Source organism: Delphinus delphis, chromosome 7, assembly GCF_949987515.2.
Source record: "Delphinus delphis chromosome 7, mDelDel1.2, whole genome shotgun sequence".
Classification (NCBI taxonomy): Eukaryota; Metazoa; Chordata; class Mammalia; order Artiodactyla; family Delphinidae; genus Delphinus; species Delphinus delphis.
The window spans coordinates 67,343,267-67,368,953 of NC_082689.1; positions in this window are offsets into that span (position 1 = coordinate 67,343,267).

Below are 25,687 nucleotides of genomic sequence, written 5' to 3' on the forward strand. Positions count from 1 at the left end.
TAATCTCAGTAAATGCAGAAAAAGCTTTCGACAAAATTCAATACCCATTTATGATAAAAGCTCTCCAGGAAGTAGGCATAGAGAGAACCTACCTTAACATAATAAAGGCCATATATGACAAACCCATAGCCAACATCATTCTGAATGGTGAAAAAATGAAACCATTTCCTCTAAGTTCAGGAACAAGACAAGGTTGCCTACACTCACCGCTATTATTCAACATCGTTTTGGAAGTTTTAGCCACAGCAATCAGAGATGAAAAAGAAAAGTAATCCAAATCGGAAAAGAAGTAAAACTGTCACTGTTTGCAGATGACATGATACTATACAGAGAATCCTAAAGATGCTACCAGAAAACTACTAGAGCTAATCAATGAATTTGGCAAAGTAGCAGGATACAAAATCAATGCACAGAAATCTCTTGCATTCCTATACACTAATGATGAAAGATCTGAAAGAGAAATTAAGGAAACACTCCCACTTACCATTGCAACAAAAAGAATAAAATACCCAGGAATATACCTACCTAAGGAGGTAAAAGACCTGTACTCAGAAAACTATAAGACATTGATGAAAGAAATTAAAGGTGACACAGACAAATGGAGAGATATACCATTCTTGGATTGGAAGAATCAACATTGTGAAAACAACTATACTACCCAAAGAAATCTACAGATTCAGTGCAATCCCTATCAAACTACCAATGGCATTTTTCACAGAACTAGAACAAAAAATTTCACAATTTGTATGGAAACACAAAAAACCCCGAATAGCCAAAGCAGTCTTGAGAAAGAAAAACAGCTGTAGGAATCAGACTCCCTGACTTCAGACAATACTACAAAGGTACAGTAATCAAGACAGTGTGGCACTGGCACAAAAACAGACATATAGATCAATGGAACAGGACAGAAAGCCCAGAGGTAAACCCACATACATATGGTCACCTTATCTTTGGTAAAAGAGGCAAGAATATACAATGGAGAAAGACAGCCTCTTCAGTAAGTGGTGTTAGGAAAATTGGACAGCTACATGTAAAAGAATGAAATTAGAACACTCCCAAACACCGTATACAAAAGTAAACTCAAGATGGATTAAAGACCTAAATGTAAGGCCAGACACTATAAAACTCTTAGAGGAAAACATAGGTAGAACACTCTGTGGCATTCATCACAGCAAGATCCTTTTTGATCCACTTCCTAGAGAAATGGAAATAAAAAGAAAAATAAATGAATGGGATCTAATTAAACTTAAAAGTTTTTGCACAGCAAAGGAAACCATAGACAAGACGAAAAGACAACCCTCAGAATGGGAGAAAATATTTGCAAATGAAGCAACTGACAAAGGATTAATCTCCAAAATATGCAAGCAGCTCATGCAGCTCAATATCAAAAAAACAACCCAATCCAAAAATTGGCAGAAGACCTAAATAGACATTTCTCCAAAGAAGATATACAGATTGCCAACAAACACGTGAAAGAATGCTCAACATCATTAATCATTAGAGAAATGCAAATCAAAACTACAATGAGATATCATCTCACACCAGTCAGAATGGCCATCATCAAAAAATCTAGAAACAATAAATGCTGGAGAGGGTGTGGAGAAAAGGGAATCCTCTTGCACTGTTGGTGGGAATGTAAATTGATACAGCCACTATGGAGAACAGTATGGAGGTTCCTTAAAAATCTAAAAATAGAACTACCATATAACCCAGCAGTCCCACTACTGAGCATATACTCTGAGAAAACCATAATCCACAAAGAGACATGTACTACCCATGTTCATTGCAGCACTATTTACAATAGCCAGGACATGGAAGCCACCTAAGTGTCCATCGACAGATGAATGGATAAAGAAGTTGTGGCACATATATACAATGGAATGTTGCTCAGCCATAAAAAGAAACAAAATTGAGTTACTTGTAGTGAGGTGGATGGACCTAGTCTGTCATACAGAGTGAAGTAAGTCAGAAAGTGAATAACAAATACCATATGCTAACACATATATATGGAATCTAAAAAAAAAATGGTCTGAAGAACCTAGGGGCAGGACAGGAATAAAGACACAGGTGTAGAGAATGGACTTGAGGACATGGGGAGGGGGAAAGGTAAGCTGGGATGAAGTGAGAGAGTAGCATTGACATATATACACTACTAAATGTAAAATAGATAGCTAGTGGGAAGCAGCCGCATAGCACAGGGAGATCAGCTCGGTGCTTTGGGACCACCTAGAGGGGTGGGATAGGGAGGGTGGGAGGGAGACGCAAGGCGGGGGGGGATATGGGGATATATGTATACATATAGCTGATTCACTTTGTTATACAGCAGAAACTAACACAACATTTTAAAGCAATTATACTCCAATAAAGATATTTTAAAAATTTAATGATCCCTCATAAAAACATTTAATCCAATAGGCATCAATATTAGTTGTGTAAAGTAACCATTTTATTCTGCTCAAAGATCCTGTGAATCGAGATTCTGACCAGGCAGGCTGGGGATGTACTGCCTCTGTTCCTTGATGTCTGGGCCTCAGTTGAGGACTTCGATATATGGGGATGACTCAGAGGCTGGGTACTGGAATCATCTTGTGGGTTTTCACTTAACATGCTTGGCATTTGGGTTGAGATGACGCAAAGCCTGGCTCACTTGTCTATTGATCAGAGTGGTTATGTATGGTCTCATCATTTGGTATGGACTCTCAGAGCTTGGTGGCTGGGTTGTGAGAGAGTATGTCCTGACAGACAGCATCTGGAGAACTAGCTTTCCAGGAGTCAGAAGGCTTCGTATGACCTAGGCTCAAACGAAGCTTCACTTTCATCACATCCTGTTGGCTTCTGTTGCATCACTAAGGCTGACCCAAACTCAAAGAGAGGTGAATTCAACTTCATCCCTTGACGGGGAAGTGGCAAGTTCACATTGCATAAGGGCGTTTAGGATAGGAGGTAATATTGTGACAATTAGGGGAAAATATCATGTCACATTCAGCATCTTATTGAATGGGGAGTTATTAGAGGCATATATGCTAAAATCATAAATCAGAATACTCACCATCTTCACTACTGTTTAACAGTTTAGCATATATGCCTTGTATTGAGGTTTTTACCAATGTAATTAGAATAGAGAAACCAGTTAAAAGCAGCCTATGAATCGGTAAGGACGGTCTTGTGTGTGTGTGTGTGAGAGAGAGAGAGAGAGAGAGTTAAAACAAATATGGCACAAAATTAAAATGGAAGGCATACTGATGCTTTTAGGCTTATTGTTTATTAGGAACTCAAGAGATGGACAACATAGATGTACTAGCATAGAGAGTGTGTATTAAAAATAGACAGGTTTTTGCCCTCTAGGTACCTATGAGGCAATAAAATATACAAACAGATCAAACATACCATCAACAAAGCAGTATCATTATAAATTCAAAGACTACCTCTCACGAGAAGTTGAAGCATGATTATGTTGGCAAATTAAGGATGGATAATCCTAATACAAAAAATTTCTGAGAAGAGGTAGATCATGAAGGAATTTGTGACAGCGTGTACAAGTGGCAAACAGGAGCAGGGAGGAAAATGAAGCATGAGGACCAGCTTGGGCAAGATGTGGCTATTAGTGTCAAAAGCCCTGGGTTGCTGGGTTGGTAGCAGGAGCTCATGCACATATGAAATAACATTTTAAACAAGTCCACACACTTCAGCTTGGGGTGAGAGATTAAGGAAGGGAAAGGGGTGCATGTGGGATATCATTTCCCTCCATCTCAGTTGTTACACTGTTCAAGTCTACAGAGGTTTGTAATTGAAAGTGTACAATAACAGAAATACTAGTAATAATGGAGTTAACCTTTATAAGCCCTACTGTTTACTAAACATTGTGCTAAGTAAGAAATGCTAGCCTCAGCACCTCCAGTGTTCTTTCCTGCTGCATGGTTACTCTCTCAAAATTCATATGGGCTCTCTGCTGTCACAGAAGCCTGAGTGGAGAGCACTCAGGGGACTGTGATCTCCCTTCCATTCAGTGATAAGTGGGGGGCACACTGTGGCCCACCTCCCATCTGTGTCTGAAGTCCGAAGAGAAACCGAGAGCTCAGGAGGCATTATTGTACATGCCCTTTTCATTAGCATTCAGTTTTGGTCTGTTGCTTATGATGAGATAGGACAAGCATTTTCAGGGTGCTTCATTGAATTTCTTCCTAACGCCTGAATCTCTTTATGATGGTGGGAAGATAAGATGTCCTTGTCCTCCATGTCCTTTTATTATTCACTCTAACCTGGTTCTCGCGTGTCTCCATTCACCCATTTTGAAGCCGCCTTTTCCTAATCTTCGTAGATTATTTCTCCATTTTTTGAAGACCGGGCAGTTGGCTCTTAAATGTTTCCTGTGGTCCTTTCATTTCACTGAATTTTAAATATTTCAGCCAATTTGAAGAGTTCATAATGATGAATAAGATTAAGCTTGGAGCTTAACCTTTTGAAACTGGGTGACGCGTTAACTCGGCTGGAACGGTGGTTAATTTAACAGCAGGAGTTGAATTAACTTGTCACAGCTCTGCCATTGTTAAATTTCCTGCTCAACATCCTTGTCCCAATCTCGCAGCACTCCGTTGTCCTGGGACCAGGGGATGAGTCAGGGTGAAGAAGAGAGTAGAAACGGGAGAGGAAAGATGCCATGCATTGTTAGGAGGGTAACAGGGTGACCAGAAATGGCCAGATGAAAAATCTGTTTTAGTTGGGGAAGACTAGAAAAGAAGAAGGTGGTGGGGGGAGTTTGATAAATAAAAGGCAAAGCAAGGGGGTCATGGGGAAGGGGGAAGTGAGGAACAGAGACAGGATGAGACATGAAAGAGAGGAGTATATTAAGAGGAGGCAATGGGTGAAGTGACTTGAATTTCTTGGAAACGCGTTACTTTCAGCACATCAGAAGCTTTTAATAGTGGCAGTCTGGCACACAGAAATAAAATCACCTGCTTAAAAATACCCTGTGCATTAGGCAGAAATGAAAATGTTGAACCATAAGAATAATTTCAAAGTTGATCTCAACAAAGAGAGGGAAGTTACTTTAAATTTGGCTCAGCAAAAACATTTATTAGACATATTTGTAGATCCTTGTCAAACATTATGGTTCAGAGCAGTTTAGTAAGTTAGAAGGGAAGAGAGTAAAGGGGTGGGAGGAGTGGAGAAGGAAAGTAATTCAGGGACCAGGGAGTCCAAGGAGAGGCAGGGGGAGAGCACAGTGGTCTTTTCCGCGGCAGGAGGGGGAGCACATTTGTGGAGGTTGGAGACAGAAAGCAAAAAACAGAAGCAGCTGCAGCAGGTACATTTGCAGTTATCTTTCCCTTCAACCAGGTATCCAGCATTGCTGGGCTGGAATGCTCTGTGCATGTATTGCTTACCCTATGAGTAACTTTCATATGCGCATTGTCTCAGGTTTGCTATTCCTCTCAGACAGGAAGCTGTGTGCAGTAGAGTAAGCGGCTCGGCCTTCAGGGCAGAGGCCTTAATGACACCTGAAATGCAGGCAAAATAACCAGTCTGCTCCTAAGGCCCAGCTGCTTTGAGGCTCATCAATAGGGATCACCGAGAGCCTGTCTTCCTTTCAATTGTTTCAGCAGTGCCTTAACACTGAAAGGACATTTTCTTTTCTATTTGTATGATTTTGTCTGAGGGCTCACGTTATTCCACAGATGCTCTAACAGGTTTTCAATTTCCAAGGTAGTTGCCTGAAAAGACTGTTGGCTGCTCAGGAGCCTAACCAGCACTCAGTAGCTGGATCTGAAGCGGATTACTAAGGATTCCAGGGCCTTTTGCTTCTGTCCAAAATTACTTAAAGGTATAGCTATCAGATGGCTGTGCTGTGTCTGATGGATCAAGAGAATGAGGCAAGTGGAGAGAAGGTGAAAGGGATAAGTAGGAGATAGAGGACAAAAGGAAGGTAAAAAAAAAAAAAAGTACAAGAGAGTTAAAGAGTGAAGGATTTCTTATTTAGTTTCAGGATAGAAACTAAACTCAAGGCATTTTAAACTCACCAATTGATGTTAAAAGGCCCTAAGAAAGTTTTGAATCTGGGTAGCCAGGAAGCAATGCACTGAAAAGTAACCATAGTGAAAAAAGAGTTTTGATGAATTAGCTGGTAAGGTTGAACTTTCCTCCTATACCAAAGCAGTTTGCTGGATGCATGATTGTTTTGCTTCAGATAATCCAAGCAGAGATACCATTATTGGTGAAGTTTGGGCAGAATTTGAGGGTACAAATTTGCATAGTAGTGTTAACCACATGTTTCCTTTTTCAGTGGAGGAAAGTTAAATTTTTTTTCCCACCATCCAAAGTGTATATGTTTCCTAATAAAAACAACAGCTAGTGTGAGGTGCATTTGTCTTCTTCTCCAGCATAAGGACTTCATTTTTCAAGTTCTAAGGGATCTTTAAACTGGTGTCTAGATAATAAACTCCAAGGGCAGCACTATATAGAAACTCTAAATGCCTTCCTTGAACATAATGCTTCTCAATATTACTTGGTACACCTGAGCTTGATTGGCCTTAGCATTTTTGTTAAATAATGAAAGTTAAGTAGGGGAAATTCAAATTGAAAAAAGAGGGGCATGAAAATTTCTACTCTCTCGGATGAATGAAACAATGATTTCCACTGTGTTTCATGGAACATTACATGGAATGGCACTCCATGAGAAAGGTATTTTCAATGAACTTATTTACAAAACAGAAATAGAGTCACAGATGTAAAAAAAACTTATGGTTACCAAGGGGGGAAGGAGGGGGGCAGGGATAAATTGGGAGATTGGGATTGACATATATACACTACTATGTATAAAACAGATAACTGATAAGGACCTACTGTATAGCACAGGGAACTCTACTCAATACTCTGTAATGACCTATTTGGGAAAAGAATATAAAAAAGAGTGGATATATGTATACGTATAACTGATTCACTTTGCTGTACACCTGAAACTAACACAACATTGTAAATCAACTATACTCCAATAAAAATTTTAAAAAATAATAAATAAGTAGGAAAAAGAAAAGACTTCATTATTGTACATCTCCAGGATGTGGTAAAGAACTTTCCAAACATGTTGACTAGGGAGTCATTTTCTTCACATAATACCAATCCTTACATTTTAGAACACAGCTATTTCTTCTTAAGAATAGTATAGTCACTGTTTCACCAAGTTTTCATGAACATTCTCAGAAATAACTGACCTACAGTCTATTCAGAGACAGGACAGAATTCTGCATTCCCAGTGCCACCAGTATGATTTGATGGTATTGGTTTGACACAAGGAGTATTTAGCTCTTTATGTCATGCTAGCTTGGGCAGCACCTTCAGCTTGCTGTGACTTCTATTTGTGCTGGACAGTAGTGCCCCAGTAACTTTAGGTGTACAAGTTAAAGAGGGACCATGGAGCTGCTGCCAGGAAAACCAACCCTCAAGGTTTCAGGGTTTCAGTGAGCTGAGAGTGTGCATTTTGTAGCCACAGAGAGGGGGAGATGTGGGCTGCTCTGTTGCATCTGGACAGGACATCTGTACTCCTAGTCAAATGGCCATCCAGGCACCTCAGTGCTACTTTATGTGCCTGTAATTTCCATTATGACTTTAGACTGTCATCTTTCAGCATATTTTCATTTATTGTTTTTAGCTACAATCAGGGCAGTAATAGGAGAGCAATTCTAGGGAGTGAGTGCACAGATAAAATATGTAGACCCCAGCAACAGTGAGGTCTACTTAGCCACACCTCATATTTCAGTTCACAGAAATGTGTGTAGGGGTTGACATAAGTACTCCCTGTTGTGTTATTGCTTCTGGCTCAGTAGCCCTTTGAGAAGACCGGAGAATAAAGGACTGCAGAGAGCGGGTGCTATCGAAATGGCAGTGCTAGAGAGGGTGCCTGCAAGCACCCGAGAGAGTTTTATGTTTTTTAACAAATGTTTTCTTGATGTTACCCTTAAATCCCACCTGCGATTTCTTCTCTCGCCGTTGACATCAGTCGCCTCTCTGCTTTTCAGGCTTCTTTTTGAGGCATCAATGAACCTAAAGGAAACCAGCATGATGGGAATTTCACGACAACTTCCAGCACATTGTGCTTTCTTGGCAAGCAATGTCATTGAATGGCATTCAGACTCACACGGCAGGGCCACGGCTGATCAATAATTTCCAGGAGCCCCTTTTGATTGTGTCAGAAGCAAAACCCAAGGAATGTGACTAGACCAGTTAGAAATAGCACCCTGACAGGAAAATTCCAGGGCAGTCAAAGGATAAATTGTAACATTTGGTTATATTACTATGTGCTAAGGCTCTTTCTTGACAGGAGACATTTGGTTCCCATTTTAAGGCTGCAGAAGGCTTTAACTAAGCACAAAGATATGAGTGTCACAAAGGAGTGTTTCAAACAGCTACATTAAGAAGCTGAGGTTGTCAGACCTCCCCTTGTGATTTTAAGGATGAGAAATGATCATCTAGGTATGTACCAAAAGGTTCCATTAGAAAACTATTTTAAATGCTATTACCCTGGTAAAGCCTCCCCAATGAAATGGAAATAATGTTATGATTTCTAAACTATTTTTTTTTTACTTTTCTATCAGGAAAGTATATCATCTTGCAATATAGTACAGTTATATTTTTCTTAGCTTATTATTTAATTTAGTAGCAGTAATAGGTGTACTCATATAGACAGTTGTTGCATGATTAACCAGTAATTCCAACAGTTTATTAGCTTTTAAAATGCTTGTCCAGAATACTGCTAAATATGAGAGAACTTGGTAAGTATTTTTGGGTGATAAAGAACACAAAACCCACTCTCTTCCTTTGTATTATGCATGTAGAGAGCAGAAGACATCAACTTTTACAAACATCACCGTCATCAATGCCATTTATCGAGGCTGCATGTAGAATACAGTATGACTGGGAATAAGGAAAAGGAAACTCAGTTCTTGGACTTCTTATCCTTCTTTTAGTCAATTAGCAAACTGGAGGTCAGACTAGCTCCTTAAGTAGTCCTGTAGGCCATAAATGGTCAAGGTAGAATTTGGAAGGAGATCTCCCAGACTCCAAAGACCTTGTTCATTCTTTCATACAAGACTGTGTCCTAGTCAATGACAAGAAAGTAGAGCTAACAGGTTATTTATTCTGTTTCACCTTCGGTTATTGATCTGTGAAATGGGAATACTGTTGTATTCATTCCATGCGTTTCAAAACTTTTGTAAATAAGAGAAAATTGATATGCAGAAATTAATATAGTAGGTTTCTAGTTAATGGTATTCTCCATCATCATCCTCAACCAAATTGCAAATTTAGTTGTGATAATGACTCTTCTTAAAGGGATAAGATTAATATTTTTAAATTTTTTGGCTGTGTTGGGTCTTCATTGCTGGACGCGGGCTTTCTCTAGTTGCAGTGAGCGGGGGCTACTCTTAGTTGTGGTGGGCGGGCTTCTCACTGTGGTGGCTTCTCTTGTTGCGGAGCACGGGCTCTAGGCGCGCGGGCCTCGTTAGTTGTGGTGCATGGGCTTAGTTGCTCTGTGCATGTGGGATCTTCCAGGACCAGGGATTGAACCCGTGTCCCCCGCACTGGCAGGCGGATTCTCAACCACTGCGCCACCAGGGAAGTCCCTGGAAGAGGTTAATATTGATCAGCACTTTGAAAGGGCCTGACTTGACAGAGAAGAGGAAAGGTCATTCAAGTTTAGAGGGAATGTCTGTGCCATAACTTGGAAGTGAAATAATTTTAATTTAATTTTATAGAGAATCTTTTAAGCAGGACTCATTGGATAGGGTCGAGAGGAGTGGCATATGTGTGGCAAGGCAATGGTGGTGATGGCAATTAATAGAGTCTTCATTCATTTATTCAACAAACATTTAATGAGTACCACTTTATGCCAAGCAAAATACTAGCTACTGGATTTGTAAGATATATAAACCATGATTTCTGCATTCGAGGAGTTCACTGTTCAATGAGCCATCAAATAATGAACCACTACTGTTTAGAGTGGAAAGTGTAAAATAGAGCTGTGTACCTGTACAGTGGTGGCAATGAGCAAGAGGAAGCTGGTTTTCTTGAGAAGACTGAGAAAGTTTTTCTAAAGGTTGATGCTTAAAATAGCACTTGCCTTTGGAATTGTAGTTTAAATTTCAGAAGATATGTGGCCCAAGAGCTGACCAGAGAAGTGAACTAACATGATCAAAATGCGTGCCAAAGAAATTACTTTACCTATAGGATGGAGGGGAGACTGGGGATGCAGAAGTATCCGAAAAATGCTGTTTTGCATCATATAGGTAAAGCATAGGTCCCGACAATGGATGGATTTGAAAGAATTAATGGATGATGGACTCTGTGTCAAAAGTAAAAGAAGAGACGTGGAAAATCTGATATTATATTTATAAGCTTGAATGTTGTCAGAGATAATCATGCCTTTGATATATACACAGAAAGATGAAGAGCCATACAAAATGTCAGCTTGAGTGGGAGTTAATTATTCCCAGCATGGAGAGAATTTCAAGAAGGTGTCAACCAATGGGACTGACTGGGAAAATTGAATTGCTTACAAGCATTTTCTGAATTAAGTCTATTTCATCTTTTTCTAGTGTCCACAAACCACTGCAATAGATAAATCTGAGAGATGATGAAACTGATTTTTTTCCCTTTTTGAGCTTGTCAAGAGTAGAGAAATAAAAATAAAAGCAGTCTAATACAGCATCCCTATATCAAAAAGGAAATATCCAAACACACTTATTTCAGAGCCCAAAGTGACTTTGGGATTATTCCTTTCTACTCTCCTGATTAGTATCAGTTAAGTGAACTAATCCTGTTTGTGGATGAGACCTTCAAAATAACATATTTCTTTGTTTCTTTAAGTAAGAACATATGAAAAGAGGCTACAGCTGTTTTAATTATATGGAAAATACTTTAGTCATTCACCACAGTCGCAGTTATTGTCACTCTAGTCCTGACAGTATAGATTTCATAGCTGTGGTCTGATATGTGCTTCTCTGCTAGGTTTAATCTGACTTTTGAATAAAGAGAAGCATGTCACATTTGCTTTTCTGTGTCATGCGGACTTTCTTAGGCTCTACATAGGGTAACTGTTAATATATCAACTTTTAAATTCCTTGTTACTTGGAAGAATAAATCTTCCTGAAATAACATGAAGTGAAAACCCAGGTAAGTAAACAAAGATCTGAAAATCTGCATTAATCTTTTCAGTGGAGGAATATGGCATGCACAGAAGATTATAACTTTCAATTTAATGCAAGCATGTCTCGGCAGTCTTGACTTCATGGGAGATATCAAAATGTAAAACTGTGGAGATCGAGTGTGCACTCCCAGGAATGTATAGGACATTTGGAAGACATAGGCCGATTGGGCATTATTTGGTGGGCTTATGCCCACCAATTATTTGAGAAAAGTCAGAGTGCTGAAAGAGAACCTTGGGAAATGTACAAATTTGTTACTTGTACATTGAGATGATTCCAAATTCCATGAGGTATTGGATTGGTATAATTTACCGATTAAGAGCATGGGCTTATCATCCAACGGAACTAGAATCAAATTCTTGTTTCCCTTTAATTATGGAATTTTGTGCAGAGTTATTTATCTTCCCTGAATCTCAGTTCCCTCATCTAGGATGGTGATGAGAACAAAAAGAGGATAAATAGATGATGTTTGCAAAGGGCTCAGCACAGTGCCTGACACAGTGAATGATCAATAAATGGTACTAATTTTAGACTTTTATAGCTCTTTCTCTAGAGCTAGCTTTGAGAGTTAAAACCAAATGAGACACTTTCAGGTATTCATGGGCACAGAATTTAGTTGCTTCTCAACTCTCCTCTTTCGGTACACCGCTAGAGAAGTATAGCAGAGTGAACATTTTCTGTGGCAAGCTCAAATCACTTTTCTCCTGATCTTTACAAGCTGGTTTCAACTGCCCAGATGCCCAGTGCTCACTGAAGGCAGAGGCTGCTTAAATGAATGACTTCCTGTTGCCAGGGCTTTCCTATACACGTCTCCCTTGGCATCTGTGGGGATTGGTTTCAGGACTCCTGTGGATGCTCAAGTCCCTTGTATAAAATCGTGTAGTATTTGCATATAACGTAAGCATATCCTCCCATATACTTTAAAGCATCTCTAGATTAGTTACAATACGCAGTACAATGTAAATGCTATGTAAATAGGTGCTGGTGCAGGGCATATTTAAGTTTTGCTTTTTGGAACTTTCTGAAATTAAAAAAATATATTTTCTCTCTGCGGTTGGTTATGTCCGTGGATGTGGAACCTGTGGGTATGGAGGGCCAACTGTAGTTGTTGGGCATGCTAGCCTGAGGCCCTGGTCCTGTTGCCCTTACATGGGGACCTTTGTCTGCTCCTTTAGCTTTCAGTCCTTTTTCCCTTTCTCTTCTATCTTAGCTCCTTGGGAAGCGGAGAACAAGAGTGAATTTACAGCTCTAATCCCCGAAATGGGGCTATTGACTTTGCCTTTCCATGGGTAAGTTGAAGAGTTTACTCATCCAAAAGAAGTTCTAAACAGTGCCTGTCAATTTCTTACCTCCAGTATGCTCCTTGCAGGGGACTGGTAGATCCTTCTTTAGATTTAGGTGAACACATTTCTTGTTTCACTTTAAAATTCCAACCATGCAGGAGAAGGGGAATTCCTTTTCCCTAGCACAAGCCTTACAGGGCAGCATTACCTGAGGCTATTTGATCACAGACAAATACCAATATGCACCTTGTATTGAAGCAACTGACATTAGTGACTGCTCCTCTCAGTGCTGTTGAGATCATTGCTATGTGGAACTAGCGATTCCTGTGACTTAGTCTCTCTCCCTTTGTGCTATAGAGGGATCAGTGCTCGTTTAACACAATGTCACCCCAGAACCTATCTACTCTGGATCCATGGACACAGAACACTCTAAATATGAAACAGATTTCTTGCAGAGAAATCCAAAAAAGTAGCAAGTTGCACAGACCTGATCTGAAAGGAATCACATTTTCAGAATCTTGGAATCAGCTTCTAGAACTGGTTTTTCAGAGATATTCATGGTCAATTCAGGGTCTCTAAGTGGTTTACACTGGAAGAATGGGAAATAGCAGTCTATTTCACTTGGAATTTTTAAATTTATGGTACTAAAGAGAGCCAATCTCAAAAAATGTTACCATAATGACAAAGTGAATTAACGTTGGTCTTGGAAATCATGAAACACTTAATGCTCTCTAAGAATTTGGCTCATTAAGAAAGAAAAACCACTTCTTGTTTTGTAACAGTTTTTTAGATTTTACATTTCTTTTCTCCTTTGAGGAATGGAAAATGTGAAACTGATATGGCAGTCATTTGAAATTAATTTCGAAAGCCTACTCAGTTTACTATTTAAGATCAAAGTACGTTTTTCTGACATTCTTTTGTTACTAATTACCATTATAGCTTAATTGACTTCCATTTGGGAAAGGATATATATATATATACACATACATATATGTATATATACATATATATATAAAACATACGCACACACACATGCACATAACCAATGCTGTTTTATAACCTACATGTGTGTATGTGTATATACATATACATGTATACACATGTATACATATATATCCATCAATGGTAAAATAAAAGCAATAACATAACTGGTTTTTAAACTCTAGAATTGACTTATAGAACATATTAAAGGTGTTTTACAAAGTAAAATATAATGGAAACCAAGCATGAAGGTGAGTTAAAGATTTTTGTGTAGGAAAAAATTCTATTCTAGCCATCTTACAACACTGTGTAAAACCTTTTTGAAATGTAGAAGCAGAAGCACAAACCATTCGCCCAGCTTCCTCTTTCTCTTTTTTCTTCACATTTTATAAAACTGCAGTTTTACTGCTAGATAATACGGTAAAAACGATTCATTGTAAGGGTTACCTAACAACGTTGGTGGTGTTGATGAATAGTTGCAATTAATACATTCCCTTAATTAGTCTGATACCCAGAAGATGCACCTGGCAGGTCATTTTAATACTACAATTGATTTATAGCTGCTAGAAATGATTTTACCAGCTATCTTCAGAGAGTACAATTAGAGCAGATTTCATTTTTTTATGCATTTTCACTGAGGAATAAACATAAAAGGTCTATGTAATTCAGAACAAAGCAGCTATAATGTACTAATGGTTTATGGATTTTATTAATATTCAGCTAACATTAGAGGCAATTTTAGGGGAGAGCAACCTATTTTCTTTATGAAGTATTCAGTTTTTTAGTATCTGAGTGCTTTGTTTAAAAAATAAACCCTGATATTTTCTGATAATTTGCTTCTATTTCTTATAGCAAAAATGTTACGTTACAAAGTATGAAAAAGGAAAATAAGAATTTTACGTGCTATTTATTAATTGCATGCAGATACATTTATATACTGCATATTTCTTAAATACATGTAAATTTTAAAGTAAGTCATTAGGCATTCATGTGATTTAAATAGTGCTTCCATTAATATAATTGTTGAGCTAATGGATGAACTCTATTAGGAATGGAGGGAGTTGCACTTCGTGGTTGAACAGGTAACAGAATATTTTAAGAACCTGATTACATATCTGGCTTTTAATTCCCTGTTTATCTGGAATATTAATTTTGCTAATCGGGACTCTCTCTCCTTCTCTCTCATCATCCATAACATGGGACCAGTTTACTTGTTTAGTTTAAGATACTAGGACAATGAGAAATCAGTTCCACAGATAAAGCCAATAGTCCTGTGAAAAGTATTAATATTTAAATATACCATTTCCATGATTAAAATGAACGCTACCTAAAAAATGTCTTTACCAAAGAGTCAGCTCAAGGAAAATTTACATATAAAAAAATCCAAAATTACTTTAAAATTTATTCTATGTCTAGTTAGTGAGGGTCTACTTTGTGCAAGGTACTGGGCTCAGGAAGTGCTGTGGATTCAAGAAGGAAAGAACAGAAGGTCTCTGTCAACATGGAATTACAGTCTAGTGGGGAAAGGCAGGAGGATTCAACTGATCCACAAGTAAAAAATCATAAGCTTCATCCTATGAAGAAAAAGCTGAGGAGCCTGTGAAAGGATATCACAGGGACGCCTGGTTGCTGCTGCATTTCTGTATTACAGATTCCAAGGGGGAGATTGACAGCCTGGTCCAAACCACAGAGAAATACATCTTAACACCCAAAATGTCCCATAATAATACTTCTCTTTCAAAAGTGAAAATTCTTCTGAACTTCCATCAGTAGGTGAGCTTGGTTTTTTTGTTTGGTTTTGTTTTTAGTAGTTAGTAATAGATTTGCAAAGTCATTCAATCTCTTGTCCAAATTTCCCTCTTAACTAGCTCTACAACTTACAAAGACAGCCGGCTAGGTTTAGCAGTAGAGTTCAGAATCAGCTATTCTAATTCTTTGGAATTCTATCATCCACATAGAGGATAATTTATCAAATCTTAAAATGTGTGTGTGTTCCTCCTTAAAAATTTTTTTTATTGAGGTATAGTTGATGTATAGTATTATATGTTTCAGGTGTGCAACATTGTGATTCACAATTTTGAAAGATTATATTCCATTCAGAGTTGTTATAAAATATTGGCTATATTTCCATGTTGTACTGTATATCCTCATAGCTTATATATTTTATACACAGCAGTTAGTACCTCTTAATCCCCTACCCCTATCGTGCCCTTCCCTCCTTCACTCTCCCCACTGGTAACACTAGTTTGTTTTCTATATCTGTGAATCTGTTTCTTCTTTGTTATATTTTTAAATATTTTGTTATTTTTTTATATTTTTTGTTATATTCACTAGTTTTATATTTCAGATTCCATATATAAGTGATATCACACAGTATTTGTCTTTCTCCGTCTGACTTACTTCACTTAGTGTAATACCCTCCACATCCATCTATGTTGTTGCAAGTAGCAAAATTTCATTCTTTTTTATTGCTGAGTAGTATTCCGTGTGTGTGTGTGTGTGTGTGTGTGTGTGTGTGTGTGTGTGTGTGTGTGTGTGTATCACATCTTCTTTATCCATTCATCTGTGATGGACACTTAGGTTACTTCCATATCTTGGCAATTGTGAATAATGCTGCTATGAACATTGGGGTGCATGTATCTTTTCAACTTAGTGTTTTTGGGTTTTTTTGGATATATATCCAGGAGTGGGATTGGTGGATCATATGGTCGTTCTGGTTTTAGTTTTTCGAGAAACTTCCATACTGTTTTCCATAATGGCTACACCAATTTACAATCCCACCAACAGTATATGAGGGTTACTTTTTCTTCATATCCTTGCCAATATTTGTTATTTGTGGATTTGATGATAGCCATTCTGACAGGTTTGAAGTGATATCTCATTGTGGTTTTAATTTGCATTTCTCTGATGATTAATGATGTTCAGCATCTTTTCATGTTACAACATATATGTTTAAAATAATTTCTCAGCCAATATTATCCTGTGTAATTGAGGATTATTCAAAATTAATCTTAATTAAGATTAATAATAATTAATAATGTCTGGAATCATTAAGGCAAGATGATCTCTCAAGATGCTTTAAGGCCTTTGATTCTATACCTTTCCTGCAAAATCTACAAGTTGAAAAAATCTGTGCTTGTTTACCAAACAGTGTAGTTACCCATAAAGTTTCTGAGATTCTCTGGGGAATGTCCTAATGCCAATAGGAAATTAAATGATGATTTCCACCAGGATTAGAGGGCCACAGGAATTTGGAAGTTTCCAGGTATTGGAAGCAAAGCTATTTTTCCCTGCTAACATTCTGGCATGTCTTAACAGAAGGTTAAAGTGTGTTGCCTTTTGGCTACCAGTGCCTGCTAACCCCTTTACCACCACTTCTGTGGTTATGCTGAAGGAGTCAGTAACCATCTCCTAAATTATAGGATTGGGACTTCAAGAGGTCATTTTACCCATCCCCCTGCTTCTGGGCAGGACAGTACTTAATTAGCTCGGCTCACAAATCTCTCTCTGAAACCAGTTGATGCATAGAAGTAATCATTTGCCTCGGGGGAACACGATGCTATGTAGATAGATTGTTTTTGTTTGTGTTTTTGGCAAATGAACATTTAAAAGTGAAATTCTCTCCCACTTGATTTTGTTCACAATGTGGTCTAAGTTGTATTCTGCTCTGGTTCTCATGCTGCAGGAGGTTTTTAATGCCAAACAGGATCACTGACAGCCATCTGTGCCTGGCCCCAGGCATGGACTCTCCTAGGATATGTCTATGCTCACCTGTCGGCACTGCAGGTTTAGGCTGCTAATATCATTTGAACACTTTGCATTGAAAGAAATAGGAATAAAAAGGTAGTTTTGTGTCCTGTGGGAGAGTCATTATTCTTACAACTTGCCGGGCAGCTCCTCCATTCCAACTTCTTCAAGGCTGGCTGTTGACATAACTCATGTCACATTACACTGTTTTTTAATTTTTATTTTTAAAGATGATCTAAAACTAACTTCTGATTTAAATAATTAAGAGTTAGTTGTCCCTGATACTTTTTCTCCTAATTTCCCACTAACATGCTTATGAAGACATAAGAGATAAAGCAAATCAAGACACAAAACCAATCTGTAGCTTGCAAATAATTTTTAAACAAGAAACAGAACAGTCTCAATCACCTGAAAGAAGGTGGGTGGATTCTTTCTTCTTTCAAAGTGCATCCCCTGACTCAGAAGCCTACCATCTATATCCAGCAGAGTAGGGGCCATCTCACCTGTGCATTGGTGAGTTGTAGGAGCTCGAGAGAGACTAGCCGCATCTCCATCCCCTGGGAGCTTGTGAGAAATGAGGGATCTCAGATCCTGCCCAGACCTACTCAATCAGAATCTGCATTTGAATGAGTTCTGCAGGTGATTTGTGTACTCGTCAAAGTTTGGGAAAGCACTGTTTCAAATGTTGAGACTCCCTCCCAATATGCAGTATTAAGAAATAAACATGTTGAGAAGGAAGATTATAGAAGTTGAGAATGAGAATTTTAACCAAATATGATGGTGTTCTATTTCAGCTCATGCTAACAATTTTCAAGTTAGGAAACCTGGTAAAAAATATCTTTTTTTCTCTTTACCCACAACAGAGTTGCATAGAACACTAAAATGGCTTCTTTTACTTTTTAAAATTTCCAGGGTTATTGAGTAATTAATTTATGCATATTTAAGCATTTTGAATGATGTGAGACATGATATTTTGCTGTAATTTGACAGAAACTGTGCAGTAGCAGATATCAGTCACTGATTCCATCTTAAATTCCTTTCTATCTGAGACCTCTGATTGTTAGTAGACTTAAAAATCAGAACATACAAAATAATCTCAAATATTTAAAAATGCATAGGAGAGAAAAAAATATATATATTAAAATATACCAATTGCTAATGATGATCTTCATTAGGATTCTGGATGCGTTTTTGCATTTAAATTTTCTGTATATCCCAATATTGTTATAATAAGTATGCATTACCCTACAGTCAAATTATATTACTTAAAACTTAATTCATGCAGTTTTGTTCATGCAAGAAATTGAAACTATGTAAAACCAGCAGAAAGTCTGGAAGTACACCAAAATACTATCTATACTTTTTTTAGTTTTTTATCAATATATAGAATATGTATTTCTTCTATAGTGTCTGCCACAACAGTTTCAATAAATGTCTATGAATGAATAAATATGGATGTACAATTTTGGATGAATAAATGCATGGATGTAGAATTTACTCCTTCACTAATGTTAACTGTGAAGTATTTGCATTATAAATTTTTAGATGGTATCACCCATAAGGATTGAATTATGATGGTTAATTTGTACATATACAGTCAAGTCAGATTAGTAATAGAAAAGTACAGTTTTCAATGCCCACTTCCTGTTTCTTTTCTCCCAAACATCATGGCATTTTGTAAATGAATGGCTTAACTAAACTTTCACAAACTTTAGAAACATACTGTTCGATATATAGTTCCTTAAAAAGCATTTACATTTAAATTAATTAGCAATTGCAGATCTCTTTAGCATGTGATATAGGTGGTAATGTTGATAGAGTCATTGAATTTTGGCCGGTAGGTATAGAGTACTGAATTCAGAGATTTTAAATATTTTTAGGTCTGGGATCCTTTATTCAATGTATTCTTAGTGGGAGCATGAAAATTACAGAAGTTCTGGTTGTTTGGGGTAGGGCGAGTTCGAGTTCCTGTCTGACTCTTAATGAGGGTCCCTAGAAGCAGATTTGGGAAGTACAGTCTGAAAACCATGAACTTACAAAGCATTTGGATACTGGGTTAAAGTAGAATATTTTTTCCCCCAGGATAAAACGTGGTCCACTAAAATTTCATGTTTATTTACCATATCTATATCCATCATTTTTGTGATTTCTCTGTAGCACTGAGAGTTAGTTCCTCTTACTACTAGTGAAGAAGAAAGTTAGAGACATCCAGTGTACTGCCCAAGTTGACATTCCCCTTGAGCACCAAAGCCAGGCTTTGATCCCAAGCTGAAAGAATGCAAACCTCAAGTACTTTCAATGCAAGACGGTGCTGTACTCATTAACATAAATAGCTGACAAGTTAGTAGTTATTGTTAACTAAAGAGGCAGTATAATGTGGTACCCAAAAGTTCAAGCTCTTAAATTAGACCCCTGAGCTCAAGTCCTGCCTCTGCTGCTCACTATGACCTTAGGCAGGTGACCAGATTTCTCTGTGCCCTTGTTTCCTTGTCTGTGAAATGTGGTCATCATAATGTTCTTCTTTTAGATTAGTTTGGCGTTTAAATAAATTTATATAAGAAAAGCACTCAGAACAAAGTCTACCAATAGTAAGTGCTCAATAAACTTTAGCTAATTAGAGTCCTTAGAGTAGCCAAGAATGACACTAGGCATTTTATATGTACTATTTATATTTAATCTTTACCACAAAGGAATGATATATGTTTTGTTTTAAATTCTAATTTTATGAAAGAAAAACCAAAAACTCAACAAGTATAAGAACTCTGTAAGGATAGGTCATGATTCTGGAATTTTGGTCCAAATCTCTCTAACTCGAAAACCAATGCTCTTAATTATTTAAAAAAAAAAAATCAACGGTAACTGGCTTTTAAAATGATAAAAGTTTCATTGAATTATTTTCTCAAAAAAACAGTGAGTAACAATAATTCTTGGATTCAGTTAATCTTATTCCTCTGATTCTAAAGTATATGCTTCCATTTGTTTATATAATAGCCTTATAAGATATGGAATAGGTAAACATAATTCCCTACGACACCAAAAAGTTATTAAGCACATGTTTATACAGAAAAGATTAGTAGTAATATCCATATTAATGCAGAGCAAAATATGTCAGAATGTAAACCTCAATGTAGAATGTGTTCTGTCTCCCTGACAATTTTTCTGCTTTGTATTTCATAGTCCTTATAGATTTTCATATTTTCAGTTACTTCTTTTCTCCTGGTGCATTGCATAAAATACCTAGTAATATATAGAATAACCATTTCCCGTAATTGGTATTTCACGCCATATCATTGAAATTGATCTTTATTTCCTTTTGATGGCAAAGTTATCAGAATACCCCCTACAGAGTTCACTTATGCAAAGTGTTAATTTCTCGTCACTTTTTAATTTAAACAAGGGTGGAAGAAACAGTTCAGAAGGCAGTATGTATTCTTATGACCAGCAATTATGAAACTGAAATAAAATTTTTACAGCTTATTGTAATTGGAAATGGCAGACTGTTCCCTAATAATTAGCAGTTTGTCAACTTCAAAATAATTTAGTAGAACCATGAATATCCCATGAGTGACTGTTAAATGATCTATTATGAAATGTCAGTGAACTGAGTCTACTTTCAATTGACTAATGACAGATCTAACAAAAACTAGATATTATCCCTATCTTCTCCTGAAACTTGCTACTACTTAGCAAAGTGGACCAAACTTTAATGGAGAAAACAACTGGTCTACTCTTTCACCAAAGAAGTTGTCCTTTTCGTTTGGGATTGAGGCATGTTTCCTTTATTGCAAAGGGCATTTCATATTGAGGCTGTCATTTATATTGATGTTCTTTTTTCAAAATGACACCTCCATGTAATTTTTTTCTGCAGAAAAATTAGACTTCAGTGTTCAGGGTCATTGGTAAGAGGTCTTTCAGTGATTCAAAATTCATTTAAAATTTTAGGAAGAAGGGGGGAAAAAAAAACAGAACAAAAACTCCCCAAGAGAAGTAATATGTACCTTACTTGGAAGACCTAGTGCATTTTAAATGGGCTTACCAAATAGAAGACAATATTTTTCCTTTGCCAATTTAATAACAACACATGGGAATTTCTTTCTCTAGAATTTTGTGAAAACTTACAATTATCATAGGACTGAGTGGGGTTTGTTTGCTTCCCACAAAAGCAGAGATGATTTTTATTGACCAATCTTTGATCCGAGAGATTAAAGAAAGTACTGCATGAGCAGCGAGAAGGATAACACCACGGGGGTCAATAGGCTTTACTGCTATTGGAAATGAAAGTGAATCATTCCATTGGGAGATAGGGTAATTTAGCATTCTTACTGGGAACTCAAGACTCTTTTCTTTTTCTCCCTCTTCTGGAAAAAAAATATTCAACTTATGAATAGGTTTCTCCATGACTTAATACCACAGCCACACATGAGGTCATTTGGAGGGCACTAGATTCACCAACATAATTCTGCACAATGCTTTTTAGCCCAAATGGCCTGGCTGTCACATTCTCACACCCTTGATTGAAATGTCCCTAGTAGACTTTTGGAATGCAGTCTGAAGGCTTAGTGACTCAATATTTTCACAGTGAATACATTTCCAATCTCATAGAAAGTTGCCGCTAACTATTGCAGAGGTTATGTCTCTTTCAGTTTTCCTCTGAAAGACTGTAAATGGAGTAAAATTCAAGTTTAGCTGAGTTTTGAGAAAACAGGATATCATAAATCTACACTGCCATTATTTACCATTATAATATAGTTCTCTTCAAGACAAAACTATCCAGCCTACCATCTTTGAACTGATAGTCTATAAAATAGTTTTTTCCTATTGCCATAAATAGAATGATTGTTTTTTTCCCTTTCTTTTTACTATGAACCAGGGAATAAGGATTGGAGGTATAACATCTGGTATGATTGTGACTGGTGATAATGTTGAAATACCATTGTTTATAGAATATTCACCAAGACTCCTGAGGCCTGAGAAAATGTTCACATTATGCTTCTTTGTTTCTTTGAAATATTGCCAAAGAAATTTCATTGAGTTATCTGGTTGTATTTCTCTTCCAATTTGCTAAAGATGTATTTAAGGCTCTGGGCAATTTATTTTAAATTTTGACTGATTGTTTTTAACAGAGTTCTCATTTAAAATGTCCATATTCTTCTCTCTATAAACGTTCTTGGATGTAAGACAGGTGTCTTGTAGTGATATCAGTAACTTGCCACCCAGAGCTATCCGGTTCTGGTCCCTTTGGTTTCTAAAGCTGATTTAGCATTGGGGTTACATTGACAAAATTAAAATTTATGATCAAAACTACTCTCAGTTTCCTCTCATTTGAAGGCAGCTGTCGATTTTGCTTTTCTTAGCAAGAGTACAGAACTAAATTCTACATACTGTGCCTCTCCCTTATCAGATCATTCCATTCCAGTTTAAAATTTTGATTAACAGGAGCATAATTCTCTTCTTCTTGGGGGGAAAATCACATTTATTAATATTAACAGGGACATACTGCTGTAAGTTTACATGATGGAATATGATTTCCCCTCAATTTTGCTAGCATACCTTTTTATACTTATTCATCTAGAGTCTTCTCATAGTATTCAGAAAATTGCTCTTGGCCATACCAAGTGGCGTCCAAGTGGATAGAAATAGTGCATACTTGTTTTCAAAGCATTCACTTTGGTTGTTAGTAAGAACCTGTGCAATGACTAACTTACTAACTTACAAGATTCTTCATTAACTGTTATTAATGTATTGAATTTTGACCAATGCCTTATAATTAAAATTAATAGGAAATAATAAGTGATTCAGGAGACTGATGATTTTTTCTAAACTAAACATTGATTCATCTGTGACCTGAGGCAAATCAATCAATTTGAACCAGGTATATGTAAAGGAAGAACCTTTTATTTTGAAGAGAGACCTGAGTGATATTTTACTGGAAGTCACAAAAGATTTCTCATTCTTAAACTGGGCAACTTTTGATTCCACCATTAGTGTGGAAGAATGTCACTGTTAGTCTAAAGTACCTAGTAGCTCTGTCTAACTATGTGATCTGGGCTCAAATCAATTACTGTTGCATGCCTAATATAAGTGCCAAGGGTTAGTATGGAGTTAATTTTAGTGCTATAGATCCTGTTGAGTTCTGTATGCTAAAGTATAGTACTTATAATAATTAAAATTATAACAACAATGAGAATAGCTAAGATTTATTGATTCCATACTGTATATCAATCAGACTTTGTGCCTTACATGTACCATGTCATTTGATCCTGAAGATCAACATGTGGGATAGGTATTGCTATGGACTGAATATCTGTGATCCCCAAAATTCGTGTGTGGAAATCTAATCCCCAAAGTGATGGTGTTTGAGGCCGGGCTTTTAGGAGGTAATTAGGTCGTGAGGGTGGAGACCTCATGAATAGTATTAGTCCCCTTATATGAAGAGGCCAAGAAGCTAGTTTGCTCCCTTATCACCATATGAGGATCCCAAGAAAAGCTGTCAGTCTGCAACCCAGAAGAAGGCCCTCACCAGAACCTGAGTATGCTGGAACATGGACTTGAAGTCCTCAGATCAGTGAGAAATAAATATTTGTTGTTTCAGCCACCCAATCTATGGTTATTTGTTATAGCAGCCCAAACTGACTGAGACAGGTATAAATATCATTTCTATTTTATGGTTAAGGACACCATATAATACTAAACATGCTCAGAATTGGGATTTAAATTCTTATCTAAATGTCTCTAGATTCCACTTTAAAAACCATTCTGGGTTTCCATGCTGAACTCCTGGAGCCTCAGGACCCCAGGAGCTGCTCTCAGGGGGTCAGGGAGAGGCCAGCAGGTAAGAAGGTTCACGGTTCCCTCGTCTGCACCAATCAGAGCATCTCTCCTTTTACCTGGTTTACAAATGGGGCTGTGCATATGTTTTTGATGACAAGAATGATTTTGCTGCCAAAACATGTTGGGTAACCCCTGCTGACACATGCCTGGGGAGGCGGTGGGGGAGACCAGGAAAGCTCTCTACACCTGGGAAAGGGGGGACCTTGTGTACAGACACCCCCTTCCTGATTCTAAGGGCTCCGCATCCTCTCTCTGCCCTCACTGTCCCCTTCCCGAAATGCTGACTGGTCCTCTTCTGCAGAGTCTCTGATCCCCAAGTTGGCTCTGGCTTCCCACAGAGTGACTCAGGGGTGTCCGAGGCTGGGTGACTGAATGGGGTGAGGGCACAAACCCAGTCAGGACGGGCAGGGGTGCTTTCCACACCACATACCAGGTTTGGGGCTAAGAGTAAAAGATTTGGGGAGAGGCTGAGTCAAGATGGCGGTGTGGGAAGGTGCAGAGTTAGCATCTCCCTACAACTAGGGCACCTGCTGGCCACTGGTGGGGGACTCTGGTGCCCAAAGAGATGGGAGGAACCCCAGAATGAACTGGTAGGATGTAAGGGGACTGAGGGTGGAAGAGAAGTGGAGACCAGACAGGATCAGCACCCCTGAGGCCGGGGAGATCAGGAGAGGCAGGTGGGAGGGGCCATCCAGGAGAAGGGGGAGAGGAGCGGAGGGCAATTTCCCTGACCACTGGGGCCCAGGGAGCCTGCTGAGCTCCCAGGCTGATCCCCTGCCCTCCAAAGCCCCCTCCAGGTCACGTGGGTCCTTGTGGGGCATAGGAAGGAGGCCAAGGGGAGAACAGGAGAGGCAGGCAGGAGGGGAGTGGAGGGTGATTGCCCCACCCACTCATGCACCGGGAGCCTGCTGAGCTCCCAGGCCAATCCCCTGCCCTCCACGCCCCCTTCAGGTTGCGTGGATCCTTGGGGGCATAGGAGGGAGGCCGGGGAGATGAGGGGAGGCAGGCAGGAGGGGCCCTCCCAGACCCCAAACCGGAGGAACAGGAGAGGAGAGGAGAGCATTTGCCCTGCCCACTCGAGGCCAGGAAGCCTGCTGAGCTCCCAGATGAGGTCTCGTGCCCTCTGAGACCAGGGATGGGGGGCATGCCTGGGCCCCTTCTGTCCCTTGAGCCTAAGCCCCACCCCCCCACAGGCCACAGGGCATTTTCCAGCCCTGTGGGTCCTCAGCATTGGCCCTGCCCACCCCCCAAACCTCACCCTTGCTTAGGCCCAACTCTGCAGAGCCAAGGCCTCCCCCCCATCTTATTTTTTCTTGTCCCTCCTCTTTTTTACTATTGTGGTACTGATACACCTTCTGCTTGTTGATTCATCTGTATTTTATTTTTACATTCTTTCTAACATATCTGTTAGTTGCCTAGTCTAATTTTATTTTTATTTATTTATTTATTTATTTTTTTGCCACCCCATGCGGCTGGCAGGATCTTGGTTCGCAAGCCCAGGGTCGAGCAGAAGCTCCTGCAGTGGAAGCTCTGAGTCCGAACCACTGGACTAACAGAGAACTTCAGACCCCAGGGAATATTCATTGGAGTGAGACCTCACAGAGGTCCTCATCTCAGCACCAAGACCCAACTCTACCCAATAGCCTACAGACT